The sequence below is a fragment of the Python bivittatus genome, unplaced genomic scaffold (assembly GCF_059951505.1).
Source record: "Python bivittatus isolate LINGU-HERP-01145 unplaced genomic scaffold, Pbiv_v1 ctg000080_np1212, whole genome shotgun sequence".
Classification (NCBI taxonomy): Eukaryota; Metazoa; Chordata; class Lepidosauria; order Squamata; family Pythonidae; genus Python; species Python bivittatus.
In genome coordinates this window covers 59,770,469-59,789,629 of record NW_028277035.1, presented here as the reverse complement: position 1 = coordinate 59,789,629, position 19,161 = coordinate 59,770,469, and the positions used below count along the sequence as shown (strand labels likewise).

General features: G+C 37.4%; 1 protein-coding gene across 4 annotated transcripts in view; it reads left to right on the top strand.

Moving 5' to 3' along the window:
• Positions 1-19,161, top strand: part of ERC2 (ELKS/RAB6-interacting/CAST family member 2) — a 443,048-nt gene that overhangs the window by 40,826 nt on the left and 383,061 nt on the right. The window lies entirely within an intron of this gene.

The window sequence follows — 19,161 nt, the reverse complement described above, 5'->3', positions numbered from 1 at the left end:
ATTGTCCTAATGAATATATAGAAAAGTTCCAAGTGCTAAGATTGGAGTCTTACCATTAATTTATAATTGCCATTTTCAACGGATGTTAATAATGTATGTATGAGAGGAAGCTAGCAAGATAATCTATAATGCTGAAATAGTCAGAGTGCACCTCATCCTGTCCTGACAGTCACTTGAGATTTAGTTAATCTCTGATGTAAACGTCTCTCTACCATTATGAAATGGAATAAGAGATGAGCAACACACAACCTCAGTTTGATTTTGTTTCTGCAAGTGACCAGCTTAGGCCTGTGATATGAATGATATATACCTTCACTGCAGCTGACTGAGAATAGGAGTGAAAGAGAAAGGGGGAGAAAAAGCAGAGAGAAAGGGGGTTGCCCTGCCCATTTTTGCTTTGGCACTGCTCCCTCCCTGCATGTATTATCACTGATTATTCCCAAGGGGAAAAAAAGCTTCTTTACACTCAGTTTTTTTTTTTTATTTATTTATTTATTTATTTATTTATTTATTTATTTATTTATTTATTTAAAACATTTATATGGCCACCCATCTTAAAAACAACTCAGGCTATATATGCACATGAATATTGTAGTATTGTATGTGTCTGTTCCTTCATTTTTGCAATGTGATTCGATACCCAAGTGTCACTGCAGGTGTTTGGTTGTATTAGGCCTTGGGGTTGGTGGCGATATTCTCCTTCCTTCTCCTACCCTTCTAGCCCCAAAAGACAAAAAAGATCTTATAGTGCTTTAAAAGTATGCATATCTAACATGCAATTATGTGTTTAATTAAACCTCTCTCGATTTAGCTGTGGGAGCCCTGGGGGAATGGCAGTTTATTTCTAAAAAAGATTTGATGCATAAGGTCCTGAATTATCTCTCATTAGTCTTGCTTTTTACACAGGCTCAGCCCTGTGGGTTTCAGGAGCTTCTCTGTGACTGAACCTCTATGAAAGTGAGAGAAGAATTCTAGTTGCAGTATTTTTTCTTTTGTTGTTGTTTCTGCAGATGTCCTGATTTTAGCATATTGTGCTGGAACTGAAGGTGCAAATTAATTCTGTTAGATGTTCAGTTATCTGTTAAAACAATTTTGGATTGTGGAATGAGAGAGATCACCTACAGCACATTCAGAAACAATTAGCTCATGTTTCAAACGTGTGGTTTTTTAAAAGAGATCATGGTGGCATCAAAAAACTGTAGACGTTTTTACATTTAAATACATCAGTGACTGAAGACTGAAGGGATATGACTCAGTAGGATTACTCAAAGATGGTAAACCTGCTGTCTAGGTGCATCCTTTTGTTCCATAAACTACAGAAGATGAATTACCATGGAAACTAAATGGTTAGGCTATTGTTTATTGCTCCCAGTGATTTTTCCTATTCAGAAAAAGCAGATAAGGGGAAAAGAACATACCTGCTCCCCACCCCACCCCCACCCAAGCATGGGATAATCCAAGTGTTTGCATGTAAGAAGAAACTGCAAAATATAAGGCAGATGTAAAATAGACAGCTGAGTTTGGCTCCTCTGAATTAATAGGCTTTGGGCAGTGTCTTGTGTTGACATATGATGTAGAAATATGGATATTGACTAAAGTGACAGGTAGTCCTGGACTTATGACCACAATTGGGACTGGAACTTCCATTGCTAAGCGATGTGATCATTAAGTGAGTTGTGCCTGATTTTACAACCTTTTTTGCTATGGTTGTTAAGTGAATCTCACAGTCGTTAAGCAAATCTGGCTTCCCCCATTGACTTTGCTTATTGGAAGCCCTCTGGGAAGGTCACAAATGGCAGTCACGTGGCCCTGGGATGTTGCAACTGTTGTAAATACATGCCGGATGCCAAGTACCCAAATTTTGATCACATGACCATCAGGATGCTGTGATGGTTGTAAGTGCAGGGACTGTTTGTAAGTCATTTTTTTTCAGCGCCATCATAACTTTAAACGGTTGTTAAACAAATGGCCATAAGTTGAGGATTACCTGTATAGTTTTGCCTTTAAACTAGGCTCATCCTGCATATTTATAAACAAAAATTGTGCTTGTGCACTCTTTCAGACACACTGATGTTTCTGCAGGCAGATTTTAATATATTTAAGCTTGATTAATCTATGAATTATAGCAGAATTCTCATAGTTTCCACCCAATATGTGATTTGGCTCATTAAGTTCTGTTGTGATGCAACCTGGCATTCACAAGTTTGACAACTGCTGCCCAGACAGTGAATTCCTGTGTCTCAAACAGGATCCTCCTGAGGAGGGAAGCTTACCTTAATAAGTGGCTAAAAGAGATTCTCCCTACTCTCTTCCTGTTCAAATGGAAGAACTTTAGTTCTTGGGAGAAAACTGCAGTCAAAAAAAGAGAAAAAAGGGAGCAAGAAATTGTGAGCTGAAGTTAGGAAGAGGGGAGGAAGTTCTTCAGCCTCTGATAAAAAGGAAAAAAAATCTATAAGAAGCTGGAAAAAAACCAAGAAGACTTTAGCTTTAGGCATCAGGTTATCCTAAGGAATAGGTACAAGACTGAGCTAAAAATAATGCATAAGATTGTATTTTATTTTGGAAAGTGTCAGCTTTGCAAGGTAAACCAGACTAGATGAGCTAATTCTACTTTATTGTAAAGCTACATTAACAGAATCTGGCAAGTCTGAAAGTACATCTCTCCTCCATTTCCTTTACAACTTAAAAACTAGGGCCCTTCTGAGCCTCTTGCCCCACCCACATTCCTGCTGCAGGCTCAGCTGCCTTTTATCTGACTGTTCCCTTGGTTGCTTCTTTTTGCCTTGTCTCCCAAGGTCATTCCCACATACTATTACAGAAACTGTGTTAATTATGATTGTTATTCTTTTCTTATGTTTATTTTCTATATGCAGGCTCAGTTACTCTATGTTTAACGTATCCTGGGAACTCTGTGCAGCAGACTCTCCCATATTACTCGTGGCTCCATCCCAACTTGTGATCTGCCACAAGATTTTTCTTCTTTGTAGTTTTTTATGGGAGATATCTTTAATATGCTGTCTGTGATTTTAGCAGCACTATATGTTTCTTTCCTCCAACATTTATTGTTTTTACATGTAGCTATTTAGATTTAAAAAGGAACGTTTACTCTCATGTTCCTTTCTTTTTTTAAATAAAGGTTGTTTTTAATGATCCCTTGTGAGATTGATCTAATTCCCAAAAGGATTAGGGATTGATTCCTTAGTCACATGCCACAATGCTTCACAGTCAGAAAGTGGCACAATAGAATTTTTTTCATTTTCATCATCTTTTTCCCTCTTTTAAATACAAGTTGTAGGATACCTATCTATCTTACATGGAAATCCTATCTATCTCCTTGGGGATTAAGTGGGAAGATGCCAAGTAAAGGCATCCCCATGGAAAATAGGTGGTATGGCAGTAATTACCAATCAACTGCACTGAGACAGGAAGACAGAGACACACAGAGGGCTTCTGCAACAGGATCCTTGAGACCTCCATCCTTTTGCCTTACAGGTTCAGCCCTGCCACTGCAGCTACCAGATATCTCTATTGGAAGCTGAATGTGCTGTCAGACAGAATTAGTATATTCCCAATCCCCTCTAAACACTTACACAAACACAAAACAATCCATACAATTAAAGGAAGAGGTTCAATCACTGTTTTATCACCATGAGAACTTGAATATTTTGATTGTAAATCCAGTTTCAAAATTGCTGAAATTTTACATAGAAAATTGTGGTAAAGGCATGAGTTAATAGAATAGAAGGTAGGTAGGTAGTTAGGTAGATTATGTGATTATAGAACTGACAGAAAGGGGAAGGATGAAATAGAACTGAATGAAGGTGGTCTGATCTTATCTAGTAGAGGTGAATACATGCAGTGAGGGTATAATTATAAAAGAACTAACATTTCTCTCAAAATCTAATTCTCATATGTTTTTCAAGTATTTTGTATTTGCACATTTCCTTTTGGACCATCATTATATATATTAAGTATATATACAAATTCTGTAAGTGGTCTACTGGTCTAAGTACAAACCCACCAATTTTTCAAAAAAATCTCAGTCTACATTCATTATAGCCAATTTAATTCACTTCCTAATTTCTCTTAAATCTCAACTTTACATAGTGCAGTAGAATTTGTATTTAAATTTTTCATGTAGTAAAGCCCTTTCTCTTCCCAGTCATCATATTGTTTCATTTTGTCACTAAAAAATAGTGGATGTACTAGTACAGGACTGAGAGAATATACATCACCATTAAACAGTCTTTATAAGACTTCCATGTCTTAAACATATCTTGTGGAAGCCTATATAACTAAAAGTTACCTGTTTTATACCATGAAATTCCTTCCAAAAATAATTGTTTTATTTAAAGTCTTACCATCTACTGTAATGTTTTTAAATTTTATTCAGTGTTTTTTTGGGTCTACTATTATTAAAGACATGATACATTTATGTTGAAATTTGGAATGCCCCAGTCTCCTTCATTAAGATGTAAATGTAGTAAACTTATTTTTATTTGAGAATTGTTTGAATTGAAGTAGAAAAGCTCAATTTTACTTTGCTAATAACTGTTTATCAAGAAAATTAAAAGGTTTGAAGTAAAAATAGTAGTTTTGATAATGCAGATATTTTAACAGCTGTGATTTTATCTCAAGTAAATAAAATGGTTTAGGCCATCTAATCATACCTGTATAATTGTTTTCCAAACAGCACCATAAGTAGTCTAATAAATCTTATTAATATTCTTTGTAGTCTGTATACCTAAATACTGGAAGCTTTTATGGATAAAGGATATTACTGTTAATTTAGAAAATAATTTTTGGATATCAAGAGATAGTTGAAAAACCTTTTGCTGAAATCAGCTGTTAATTCAGAAACTTCTGCAAAGTCTTGCAACTCTTCTTTAAATTAAAAAAAACTACTTGAGGTGGGCTCAATATGACGAGTCATAGCATCTTTGCATCAATTCAACAAAAATTCTTCTCCCTCCACTTATCTTAATTTTCCCATTATTTTTTAAAGTTATCATTAATGCCATGGCTAGCAAAAGAACTAGTGCTGAAAGAGTTAACTCTGTTATTTGCTCTATGGAAAAAATAATCAAAACTAGCAATTTTTTCTCAGATGTACTTTGGATCTGTTATAAGCCAATAATCATGAATACCTAATCAATTTATACCTACTAAACACTATTCATGTTTTAATTAAAATTGCCAAGAGTCCTTCAGGATTGCAGTCAAGTATAAATGTGATTAATACATTAACAAATAAATGGTTGTTGGATTAATAATAATAAAATAGTGAAAACATCTAGAAGAAGTATCTAAAAAAAATTAGTTTGATAAAGAATGAACGGTAGCCTTAATGGAAAAATTAATATATACAGTACATTGAAACCAACTGAAGAAAGTAAAAAAGAAAAAATATATTTTTCTCTATGGTATGATTTTATAATTCTCTAATGTTGAGAACAGTGATTAACCAAACACATCATATTATAAGAGACAATGGAAGATATAAAGAATCACTTTTTGTGAGATGGGCAGTATCCAAATTTGAAATATAAATAAATAAAATAAATGTGAACTGAATATATAATACATTAATATGATACAGATTAATACATTAATATAGCATATTAATATTAATACTGCTTTTGCTTTGTAATATGTTAAAAATGTATTGACTCAAATTTATGAAATGTTGCTGTTTCTACAGCTGTTAATTTAACATAAAACAAAAAATATATAAATATAAATAAGAAATGAAATTGCTAAAATGTACATGAAGAACTGGTATCACCAGATTCTGGTGGGTGCATATGAAATTAATTCATTTGTTATGACTGTTGAATGTTACACTGCAGCACATAGTGATAATGAAAGTATCAAGGATAAATTTGGGGGAAAATTGTGCAAGATTCTGAATAATGTAATCTGGGGGGATGGGAGAGGGAATTGTTTGAATGGATATGAATGGATAGGTGGGAACAAGTCAAAACAGAACATAAAAAATTATATCAGCCATTTGTTTAGTGAGTATCTGCCTAGAAAGGATCTATTTGTTTTGAATATGTGGTTTATGCACAAGCCTGCTCATATGTACAGTATATGTAGCATAGGAATTAATCTAAAAGCAGGGTTGATTTGATAGTTTATGCTGAAAGATTGAGAGAATTAGTGAATGATGGGACCGAAATTAATTATGAGACAGACCATTATCTGGTAGTGTCAAGAGTGGATGTGGGAAAAAAAGGAAGTGAAAAAAATGGGAATGAAAGTACAGTAATTGTAGGAAGAACAATTGTGAATCCTGTATGAAAAAGCATTACAAGATATATCCATCCTAACAGAATAAATCAAAAATGGATATAAAGAAAGAGGATATGGAAATTTCTTGGAACAAAGTGAAAAGAATTAATTTACAATGTGCCATGGAAGTGTGTGCAGTTATGCTACTTGAAAATACAATTTGTTTATTTATTTATATATCACATTTATATAGCTGCCCATCTCACACAAAACGACAGTTGGTGGAATGCTGAAGTGAAAGAGACTGTATATGAGAAAAAGGTGTATGAAAGATTGCTGCAAAAAATGAAGATGCGAAGAATGCATTGTATACGGTACATAGAGGGAAAAAGGCATTTGCAAAGAACGTAATTAAGAGCAACAAATAGTTAAGATTATAAGAGGCAGAGAGAATGCAGAGTGAATTTCATGAAAAAAAAATTGTTTTGGAGGAGCTAAACAAGGCACTCCACTCCACTCCATCCACTCCACAAAGTGAACGAAATTGGGAATAAAAGTGATGTAATTATTTGGAATGAAATGATGAAGAAATGCTCAAGGGGGTATTTTAGAAATCTGTTTGGGAATTATAATGATATGTCAAGAGTCAAATTGAAAGGAAGGCTATAAAGAAGAAATTATGAAAAGGAGCCTATAAACTCTGTGACAATATTGAAAAATGGTGAGATTGCAGATGTACCTGTATATGGTATATCTGGGAAAATGTTAAAATATGGATATGGTTTGCTTATGGAGTATCTGTGCAAAGAAAGACCACATCTTGGCCTGATTATTAGTTATTTATTTATCAGATTCATAAGACTGCCCGTCTATGTTGGGGTAGTGAACAAAAGTAAAAACCATCAAGAGTCATAAAAGAATATATACATACCAAACATGTTGAGGCCCTCTCATTAAAAATCTAAAAAACAAAACAAAAACCATTCCATACATCCATGCCAGAGCTCCAGAAGTTAACAGCCTGGCTCTAATGCCATTTCAGTTCTTTTATACAAAGGAAAATGTAGCTGGAATGTATACAAAAACTATAGGGGTGTACAGTGGTACCTCTAGTTACGAACGCCCCTACTTATGAATTTTTCGAGATATGACCAGCTCTGGCCCCAAAAATTTACCTCGACTTGTGAACTCGCCTTGACTTACAAACCGGATCCGTGGCCATTTTCTGCCCGTGTCACGTGGTCTGCGGCCATTTTCCGCCCGTTCCACGTGGTCCGCGGCCGTTTTTCCGCCCTGTGTGGTCCGCGGCCATTTTCCACCCCTGACACGTGGTCTGCGGCCATGTTTCTGCCCGTTCCACGTGGTCCGCGGCTGTTTTTCCGCCCTGCCGTGTGGTCCGTGGCCATTTTCCGCCCCGACACGTGGTCCGTGGCCATTTTCCCACCCCTGACACGTGGTCCGTGGCCATTTTCCCGCCCTGCTGCGTGGTCCGCGGCTGTTTTTCCACCCCGATGCGTGGTCCGCGGACGCCGGAACAGATTAACGGTAATTACATTGAACCTTATGGGAAAATTTGCCTTGTGTTGCGACCAATTCGAGTTGCAACCAGAGTCACGAAATGGATTAAATTCGTAACTCGAGGTTCCACTGTAGTTTGTACAGTAGTGCAGCGCAATGCCAGGTAGAAGTGTACACACAATTTGTTCTTCAGCAGTTCTTTGAAAAATGTATGAATGTTTGAACATTTATTCTACATGTATTAGCATGCATTTATTTATGTATTTGCTCCAATATTTTTATATGCCACTTGTATCCAAACAAGAAATATAGAAGAAAAGATAAAACAGTCTTAAAATCTTGCTCCAAAGTCAGTGGAAGCTTAACACAGAGCAGAGTAGATCCAAGTTGTATGAAAGAACTAAAATTGCAGAGTTAGTCTTAAACTGGTATATGATGGCATACTAAGATATTAAAATACTGATTTTATAATGGTAAAACATTGGGATAGTTAAGAATTAACCCTGAATATAGTAAAAATATTGGTAGGCAAATTGATGAATATAGTAAAAAAGGTAGCTCCAAAACTGTTTGAGCAGATTGCAATAGCAATTGTGCCGCATTTTTCAGTGCTTCTGGAAGTTGTTTTCCTCACCAAAAGATGGAGTGTGAGGTTGCTATTTTCTGTGTTTTCACAGCAGAGTGGCAAGAGAGAGAACTAATCTTTGTATTTGTACCATAGTCAGTGAAAAAGAACAATATGGGAGAATACAGGCAATTGTTTAGATTTCTGTCAGTGGATAGGGCAGAGATATCCCTGCTATCCAGCTGACCTTATTGTATCTGCCCTAAGTGCTGGACAAAGGATTTAAGAGAAATAACAGGCTTCCAGAAAAGGTAGCAGGCTTAGTCTAGTGGCAGAGTCTGGCCTATAGACATTTGGGTTAGAGAAAAGATCTTTCTGGCAGTTTGTGTCAAAGTTGTGTTGTTTCATTTTGGATCAGGCTTTATCGAAACCCAGTGTACTTTGGTATTATAAAGAGAAGCCACAAAACCTTAGGTTTGCAATTATTTCCTTGGACCAAATAGACCTGATGCTGTCATGGAAGGTTGCTGTTCTGTGTTACCGAATTAAAAAAAAATCAATGTTTATTGTACATGTTGAGAAAGCATATAATTAGAGAACACTTTGTGCAAATACGGAGTTGAAAGGATAGTTGCTAAATGCAATAAGAGTAGTATTTGATGAAAGAAAATGAAATGCTTATTGGATGTATAACATTGAGCAGTAAGGAAGGCAAGGATCTGTGGTGTCCCATTGGTTGCTTAATTATTTTTGAATAAGTATATAAGGAGTGCTTCTGGTGGTGCTGGAGTTGCTTTGGGATGGGTTTGGGTATGTACTTTTGTATGCAGATAATGCTGCGTTATTGGCTGAGAAATTGAACGATCTGCATGAAATGTTACATACATTATATAAAGCAGTGAGGAGAATGGCTATGAAAGTAATATATCAAAGATCAAGGCAGCTGTATTTGACAGGGAAAATAGAGCACATGATTTTAAATTGTAAATAAATGGTGGAAAATTAAAGCAAGTAGTTGAATTTTGTTCCTTATTAGAACGTTTACTAAAGGTTGGAAAATGGAGAAAGGTTCAGATGTGCAAATGCTGGTAGAAAGGTAGTAGGTAGCATGTGATATGTTGCAAGTGATGAATGTTTGTTGAAAAAAATAAAAATTGCTGTGTGCTACAGAATACATCTGCCCAATTTTTAATATGGAAGTAAAAATTGGATGTATCAGAATAAACATGGAAGTAAGCTAAATGCAGCAGGAAGGGATTATTTAAGAAATGTATGTGGTCAGTCAAGAAGAGATAGGATCAGGAATAAACATGGATTGAATACAAAAGTGAGTGGCCAGTTTAAAAAAAAACAAATTGAAATGGTTTAGTCACACAGAATGAATGAGAATCAAACTGCAAAGTAAATATGAAGGAAGAGTGAATGGGTCAAAAGGAAGATAGTGAAAGTCAAGGAGGGATGGAGTTGATGAGATCCTTAAAAAGAGAGATGTGAAAAGTGTAAAGAATAAAAAGCTGTGTATGAATGAGTGAATGAACACAATGGCAGCAAGGTTGGTTTCCAAAGATAGAGAGGTATGGAGAGATACAGTGAATGATGATGGTGTAAATGAGATTTAAATTTCTTGTCTCTTAGCTCCTGTCTTTCCCCTTCATGGATCACTGCCTTGTCGTGGCGAAGGGGCTTGCGTAACTCAGTGAAGCCATGAGCTATACCGTGCAGGGCCACCCAAGGCGGACAGGTCATGACAGAGAGTTCTGACAAAATGTGGTCCACTGGAGAAGGAAATGGCAACCCACTCCAGTATCCTTGCCAAGAAAACCCCATGGACAATGTCAAAAGGCTAAAAGATATGACGCCGGAAGATGAGCCCCTCAGGTCGGAAGGTGTCCAATATGCTACTGGGGAAGAGCGGAGGGCAATTCCAAGTAGCTCCAGAAAGAGTGAAGCGGCTGGGCCAAAGCCGAAAGGACGTTCAGCTGTGGATGTATCTGGAAGCGAAAAGAAGGTCCGATGCTGTAAAGAACAATATTGTATAGGTACCTGGAATGTAAGATCTATGAACCAAGGCAAGCTGGATGTGGTCAAACATGAGATGACAAGATTGAACGTCGACATCTTGGGAATCAGCGAACTGAAATGGACGGGAATGGGTGAATTTAATTCGGGTGACCATTATATCTACTACTGTGGGCAAGAAACCCTTAGAAGAAATGGAGTTGCACTCATAGTGAATAAGAGAGTGGGAAAGGCAGTAATGGGGTACAACCTCAAAAACGACAGAATGATCTCAGTGCGTATCCAAGGCAAACCATTCAATATCACAGTCATCCAAGTCTATGCCCCAACCACTGATGCTGAAGAAGCTGAAGTTGACCACTTCTATGAAGACCTACAACACCTTCTAGAACTGGCACCAAAAAAAAGTCCTTTTCATCATAGGGGATTGGAATGCTAAAGTAGGAAGTCAAGGAGTAATCGGAATAACAGGCAAGTTTGGCCTTGGAGTACAAAATGAAGCAGGGCAAAGGCTAATAGAGTTCTGTCAAGAGAACAAGCTAGTCATAGCAAACACTCTTTTCCAACAACACAAGAGACGACTCTACACATGGACATCACCAGATGGTCAATACCGAAACCAGATTGATTATATACTTTGCAGCCAAAGATGGAGAAGCTCTATACAGACAGCAGAAACAAGACCAGGAGCTGACTGTGGCTCAGATCATGAGCTTCTTACTGCAAAATTTAGGCTTAAATTGAAGAATGTAGGGAAAACCACTAGACCACTCAGGTATGACTTAGATCATATTCCTTGTGAGTACACAGTGAAGGTGATGAATAGATTTAGAGGATTAGATTTGGTAGACAGAGTGCCTGAAGAACTATGGACGGAGGTCTGTAACATTGTACAGGAGGCAGCAACTAAAACCATCCCAAAGAAAAAGAAATGCAAGAAAGCAAAATGGCTGTCTGATGAGGCTTTACAAATAGCTGTGGAAAGAAGGAATGCGAAAAGCAAGGGTGAAAGGGAAAGATATAAGCAACTGAATGCAGATTTCCAGAGAATAGCCAGGAGAGATAAGAAGGCCTTCTTAAATGAACAATGCAAAGAAATTGAGGAAAACAATAGAATGGGGAAGACTAGAGATCTCTACAAGAAAATTGGAGATATGAAAGGAACGTTTAGTGCAAAGATGGGCATGATAAAGGACAAAAAAGGCAGGGACCTAACAGAAGCAGAAGAGATTAAGAAGAGGTGGCAAGAATACACAGAAGAACTATACAAGAAAGATCTTAATGTCCCTGATGTCCACGCTGGTGTGATCACTGACCTTGAGCCAGACATCCTAGAGAGTGAAGTCAAGTGGGCCTTAGGAAGCATTGCTAACAACAAAGCTAGTGGAGATGACAGTATTCCAGCTGAGTTATTTAAAATACTAAAAGATGATGGTGTTAAAGTGCTGCACTCAATATGCCAGCAAGTTTGGAAAACGCAACAGTGGCCACGGGATTGGAAAAGGTCAGTTTACGTTCCAATTCCAAAGAAGGGCAACGCCAAAGAATGCTCAAACTATCGCACAATTGCACTCATTTCACATGCTAGCAAGGTTATGCTCAAAATCCTACAAGCTAGGCTTCAGCAATACATGAACCAAGAACTACCGGATGTACAAGCTGGGTTTCGAAGAGGCAGAGGAACTAGAGATCAAATCGCCAACATTCGCTGGATCATGGAGAAAGCACGAGAGTTCCAGAAAAATATCTACTTCTGCTTCATTGACTATGCAAAAGCCTTTGATTGTGTGGATCACAACAAACTGTGGCAAATTCTTAAAGAGATGGGAATACCAGACCACCTTACCTGTCTCCTGAGAAATCTGTATGCGGGCCAAGAAGCAACAGATAGAACCGGTCATGGAACAACCGATTGGTTCAAAATAGGGAAAGGTGTACGACAAGGCTGTATACTGTCACCCTGCTTATTTAACCTATATGCAGAGTACATCATGAGAAATGCCAGGCTGGAAGAATCACAAGCCGGAATTAAGATTGCAGGGAGAATCATCAACAACCTCAGATATGCGGACGATACCACCCTAATGGCAGAAAGTGAAGAAGAACTAAAGAGCCTCTTGATGAGGGTGAAAGAGGAGAGTGCAAAAGCTGGCTTGAAACTCAACATTAAAAAAACTAAGATCATGGCATCTGGACCCACCAATTCCTGGCAAATAGAAGGGGTAGAAATGGAAGCAGTAACAGACTTCATTTATTTGGGCTCCAAGATCACCGCAGATGGAGACTGCAGCCATGAAATTAAAAGACGCTTGCTCCTTGGGAGGAAAGCTATGGCAAGCCTAGATAGCATATTAAAAAGCAGAGACGTCACCTTGCCGACAAAGATCCGCATAGTCAAAGCTATGGTTTTTCCAGTAGTAATGTATGGCTGTGAGAGCTGGACCATAAAAAGGCTGAGCGCCGAAGAATTGATGCCTTTGAACTGTGGTGCTGGAGAAGACTCTTGAGAGTCCCCTGGACTGCTAGGAGGTCAAACCAGTCAATCTTAAAGGAAATCAACCCTGATTGCTCATTGGAAGGATCGATAATGAAGCTCAAGCTCAGATATTTTGGCCACCTAATGCGAAGAGAGATCTCTTTGGAGAAGACCCTGATGCTGGGAAAGATTGAAGGCAAAAGGAGAAGAGGACGGCAGAGGATGAGATGGTTAGATAGCATCACTGAAGCAATGAGCATGAAACTGAGCAAACTCAGGGAGGCAGTGAAGGACAGGAAGGCCTGGCGCAATATGGTTCATGGGGTCACGAAGAGTCGGACACGACTTAACGACTAAACAACAACAAGCTCCTGTCTTTAAGTTCTTGTCTCACTATTAATTAGTATTTTTTGTAGTTTGATAAAAAGGGAGAAGCATGATAAATATACATGATACATACCGTATGTACATCCAAATGCAGTTGTGCCACAATTTCCTTTATTTTTTTAAAAAATATATTAGCTAATGATTATACACATTTTGGAGCTTAACTCTTCATCTTCTTGGTGATGAAGATGGAATTTTCATCAAAATGTGAAATTTTCCTACAAAGATATTGTGTGATAAGTAAAAGACTATCTCAGAAATGAGTCGCTGGCTTTACAACACAATGAGCAACTCACCAACAAGACTTGTATACCATCTGCCTGAATCTGCCTAAATCTTTCTGTGTAAAAATGTTGAAGTGTCTGTCATTCAAAAATAAAATATATGCCATCTGGCCATTTTTTAAACTGAAATTTGGAGCTTTTACAGAAATCTCTAGAAATGTAGCTGCAAGGTGTTATAAATTATAGACCAAGTTCTAGGGTTCTACTGTACAAGGAATTATTATACTGGCATAATGTTGGCATATTATATTATGCACTCTAGCAACAATAATGAAAACACAAGTTGTAAATCAGAGTAACTATTCTCACCTATTCCTATGGCACAGTATGGAACAATGAGGACTGATGCTCTAAGCTTAAGTCAGTTGGCATCTCCAGGACCTCCATAAGATGAATGTCCTATTCTTGGTAGTCTCCCTGCAATCATGAGTTGCCAACAACAATAAACAAGGCCTGGGAAAAAGTACTGTATCACATACTTTATTCATCTACTTCATAACCACATTAATACATTGCTTATCAATAGGATTCTGGGTCCAATTTAAAGTTCTGGTTTTCACCTATAAAGCCCTACATGGCTCAGCTCCTGCATAACTTCAGGACCTTCTCCTGTGACTAGAATCAGCCATACCTGTGTGTTCTTCTTAAGGTCCCCACCCTATGGGAGATGAAGGGAATGGGGCCTGGAGACAATTCTTGGTGGCAGCTTAGCCCCTGAGTTCATTTGACCCTCAATCTGTTTACTTTCCATCAATCCAAGAAAATCATTTTGTTTTGGCATGTATTTGAGTGTGAATGGGTGTATTGGGCTGTCTTTTCAGTTAACAAATTTTTATGGTTCTGTTCTGGGGTGTTAGGGAAGCTTTTGTGATTAATGTTGTAATGTTGTTGTAGACTGCTTTGATTGTTTTTGGCTTGGGTAGCCAAAATTTAAATATAAAAAAATAGTAAAAGCATAAAACAAGACCTGAGAAATAAGACACATTTTTTTAAAAAATAATTTCCTAGTCCTTGAGAAGCATCTTTTCTTCTTGGGTCCAGCCATATTAAACAAGTTGGCCATAGGATTTATATCTACATTTCAGCAGAAGTGAGAACCCCCTAGGCCAAGATTCAGTTTCTGGTTAAACTCCTCTAGTAGAAAAGGCTGGGTAGAGCTGCATTTACACTGCAGTGCCATAGCCAGTTAGAGGAAGGTGTATGTGACTTTTTTTTTTTTTTAATTGCCAGTGGTCTGCTGGTACATTTCAGCAAGCAGACCCCATTTTCCCGTTCCACTGCTTGATTTCATAACAGATAGTAAACAAGAAAAAGCAAAATGGTAGTCCTGCAGTTGTACCTTTATTTTTGTTACAGGAGAAGCTGGTGACTCCCATCGCTGACCAAGAATGAGAGAACCTCAGTCCTCATCCTATATGTACACTTCATTGTGAATATAGATAACATCAGTGGCAAGGAAGGGCATTGCCTGATTATCTTGAGAATACAGAGACAGCTTACACCATTACAGCTTTTAGCAGAAAGCATGCCAAAGGAAGAGGGTTGCCGACCATTATACTCATGAAAAAAGCTCATAGCTCTTGAAAGACATAGGATAGGCATGGGAACAACGGATCCAACTTTCCTTATTTATGTATGTATGGATTCAATACCCACTTCTACTACCCAGCTAATGTATTTAGAGTGGCTTACATGTGTATTGGAAACTCATACAACAGAACAGAATTACAGATATAGCAATGTGACAAAAAATAAGCAAAAGTTTTTTTTAAAAAAACTTATAAATACTATAAGTATAAAAATACTTTATATACTATAAAAAGCACATTCTTTGGCTGTCATCTGAATGTTGTCAGGGAACTAGCTATGATAGTGAGCTCCAAAATCTGGATCCCATTATCAGGAATGCCTGAAAAAGTCCTATTTTCCACAAGAGACATCATTACATGTCTCTGTCATCCATGTGGGATACAGCTGTACTTTCTGCACTATTGTCATGTAATGCTAAGAAACATAAGGAAATCTGGAAAACAAAAGTACATGAGCTACGTGGTAACAATAGACTCTCTGTTGCTCATTGTTGCTTTTATTTTTGTTGCATGCGTTAGCTGGAATCTATATCTTGTGAGCAACAGAGAATGCATCTTCCTCTGTGACTGCTGCATGGCTGGTTAGTTATCAGACAAGGGGCAAAAAAATGTCTGATCATTAAAAAAAGTTTCTGGGCTTCCATGCTGGTTGCTGAGTGATTCAAAAAGTGGATCTTCACTTAAGTGTTCTTTCAGTCTTCATGCCTCAACCCAATTCCCCCAGCATGTAATTCTCTGTTTGGTGGCTCATCTATTTAATATCATTTATTTGGTGGCTCATCTATTAATGCAGCTGTTAAACTATTAACACTTGGTCAGCTCTTGTAGGGAGTTGTACCAGCAGTGCTAATAGTTAGAACAGACTGCCTGGTATTCTACCATAATGGCACTTAATGTCATCTTACCCTCAGTGTCCAAGACAGCACGTCTGCATCTGCCATAGACTTATTGCATCTTGTACATTTACACAGATAAGTGAGGCGCTCCTGTGAACTATTTATTATAGGAATATTGATTAACTTGGGGAACTGGGGTTAAGAAAGAATAATAAAGAATGATGTTGGTAAACATGAAACATGATGGAGAGGTGGAAGTAAAAGTACTCTTGGAAGTAAAACCACCAAACTGCAGGATTCCCATCGCTGGTTTTGCCTGTGCATGTGTTTTGCAAAGGTCGCAAGAAGCCAATCCATCTTCCGCCTTTATTGTTAACCCACTTTGTGTTTTGTACAAAATATCTTTTTTTCTCCATCATTGTTAAAGAACATGTTATTCAAAAGGTCTTTGAAAACTGCAGGATTCTAGCTATCATAAATAATTCTAGTCACTGTATTGTATTTTTAGCACAGAAATGACTACTGCTTAAACTACCCCAAGACACATATCCTGAAAAACCCAAACTGTATCTTTAAAAACCAGATGTGGACAAAACAGACATGTGTTTTTATCTTGACCCATTCCCATTAAATAAGTTTTACCTATGATTCTGTCAATGGCCTATGTATCTTCATGCAAATATAAATTTACACTAGTCTTAAATCTGGTACTGATAAGGATATACTAGCATACAAGCATATCCCATAGTTCTAACAAATAGGGACATACAACAGTACCCACTCTTACATTTTTAATTTCGATACCAGTTTTTCATGGTTAATACCATGCAAGATGGTTCTGTTCATTGCTGGATGGAATCGCTAAGGCTGCTTATAACTGTCTGGGAAGAGAATCAATTCCTGTGGTTACCATGACATTGAGGATTAGAGAAAACTGAAAAGCTGCCTGCATTTTCTAGGGCTGGACTAGCCCATACAATTTATAGCATACATATAATAATCTGTATATACAATAAAATTTCCATCATGTAAATATTTTGCATTTTAATTGACATCAGAAAAAGAGTTCAGCTCATTCAAGGAAAAGCTCATGCTAAATTTGCTTTTCTTGATTTAGTGTTCTCATCTGGTTTTTCTACAAAAAATAGTTCTTAATAATAAGTGGAGATTTTTTAAAAAAAGATGATTAGAATCCGTACAAAGAAATGACAATAAAAATAATCAGGATTAAGGTAAAATAAAGCTGCAAGCATTTTAACTACTTGACTTGAGAAATCTGCTGAAAGAGAATATATTGCTCATCAAAAGATAAACAACAGTGAGAGGATCAGCCAGGCACCCTACTATAAGGGCTGTGCGATTGCTTTGAAAAAGCTGCTTTGGAATGCATGGGAACAGCTCATTAAAGCAGCTGCATCTTTTTTCTAGGATCAGGTAGCTGCATCAACAGTTAGTCCCAGCTGACTCCACATGTGTCTGCATGCGTAACCACTTTATTTCAAAGCACTTCTTTCAAAGGATTTGCATAGCAGCCCTATTGTATTGTATAGGTAGAGGATTGCAATAGCACTCTTCAAGTATCCAAGAGGGTGTCATAGAAAAGCTTCTGGGCTGTTCTCTGTTGTTTCAGAGTGCAGAACGTTGTAATAAGTTACAAGAAGGCAGATTCTGGTTGAATGTTACAAAAAAATTCTAATGGTAAGAGCAGTTTAATAGTGGCATCTCTTCTCTCTGCTGGATGTTTTTCGAGCAGAGGCTGGACAGCCATCTGTCAGGGATGGTTTAATTTGGATTCTTGTTCTGAGAGGGAGGTTGGAATCAATGGCAGTCTTCCAATTATATGATGCTGTCATAGGGACAGCCATATAGTAATACATAAGGCATAAATTCAAAACTGGTATCGACTGCCAAAAGAATGTAAACTGAGCTAAGCAACTTTAAAAGCTTGAGTGTGAAAGGGGGTGGGGTGGGGTGGGGGCGTGAAGGAGAATATGCATACTGCAAGGAATCCATAACATCTACATTTTCTATTCTAGGGAATGAGCAATACAATCCCACTGCATATGAAGAAGTATGGATTAATTGAGCATGGGGGTAGGACAGCAAAATATATATATATTCATTCTGCAATGCTGGAATGACAGGGAGACCCCAGATTCACAATCTTGAATCATTGATATATGTTCACTTTTTTAAAAAAAACTGTTTGTCATAGTAATGGGAAGACTGATCAGTGGTATTTGGTATGGTCATGGTTTAATGATGCGTTTTATAATTAAGCTGAATAATTTCCAAAAGGCAACATTGCATTATTGTTTCCTTCTTTCCTCTCCTCCCCACTTGGTTTGTTTTTGTGGTTTTTTCCCTTTTATTTCTCCCTATTCCTGTTTTTTTTTAATTGAAGCAATTAAAAGTAAACCAAGACAAGCACATTTTAAGATCCAGAGTTTAAATTATTTTCAAAAACTGCCTCCCCACCTTGAATACTCACTGAAGCCCAGATACTACTTTCATCTTGATGGAACACTAAAATAATTTCTGGACTATAGCAGATATTCTTCTTATCTGAAAATAATTTTTAGTCTTTCATATCAGAACTTATTACAGAAATTACTTTTAAGGAATAAAAAATGTTTATTATTTTTAGGAGACAGATGTATTATTATTATTATTATTATTTTTAAAGAAGTGTCGCTTTGGGTTTGGGAAGATAATTGGAAATGGCATCTGGCTGATCAGTACCTCATTGTTCTGCTATGCTTTTTCTGCTAGCTCCAGGTACCAAATGTATGTGCTCATTTGCAAATACTAGGCGTGAGAATATAATGACCATTTCTCTGCTTAGTTTTTAAAGTCTGCTTGCCACAAAAGATATGCTGTACTCTCTTTATGTTCCATTTGAGTGGCTGATCTTGCCTATTTGACCATAAAGATTGTCAATCCAACAGTAACAGGAGAGGAGACCACATATGTGTGCACACATGGATTGTACTAGAATATTTTCTGAATATGGAGCTCCAGAATGTTAGTTTTCCTGAACTTTATACTTGGCTTTATTCCTTTTGCCACCTTGCTCCTTCTGCCTCTTTGAGAGATCTGAAAAAGTTTATGTAGGCCCAGACTAGCAAACATGCAACCACAGCCGAATGTGTTTTCTCTGACCCATTGTGGCCTGAAGGACCTGTAGGAGTTCATAAAATGTATTTTGGTTGGTGCTGGAAGAGGCAGCCAGGCAAATAATGGAAAAGTTCTC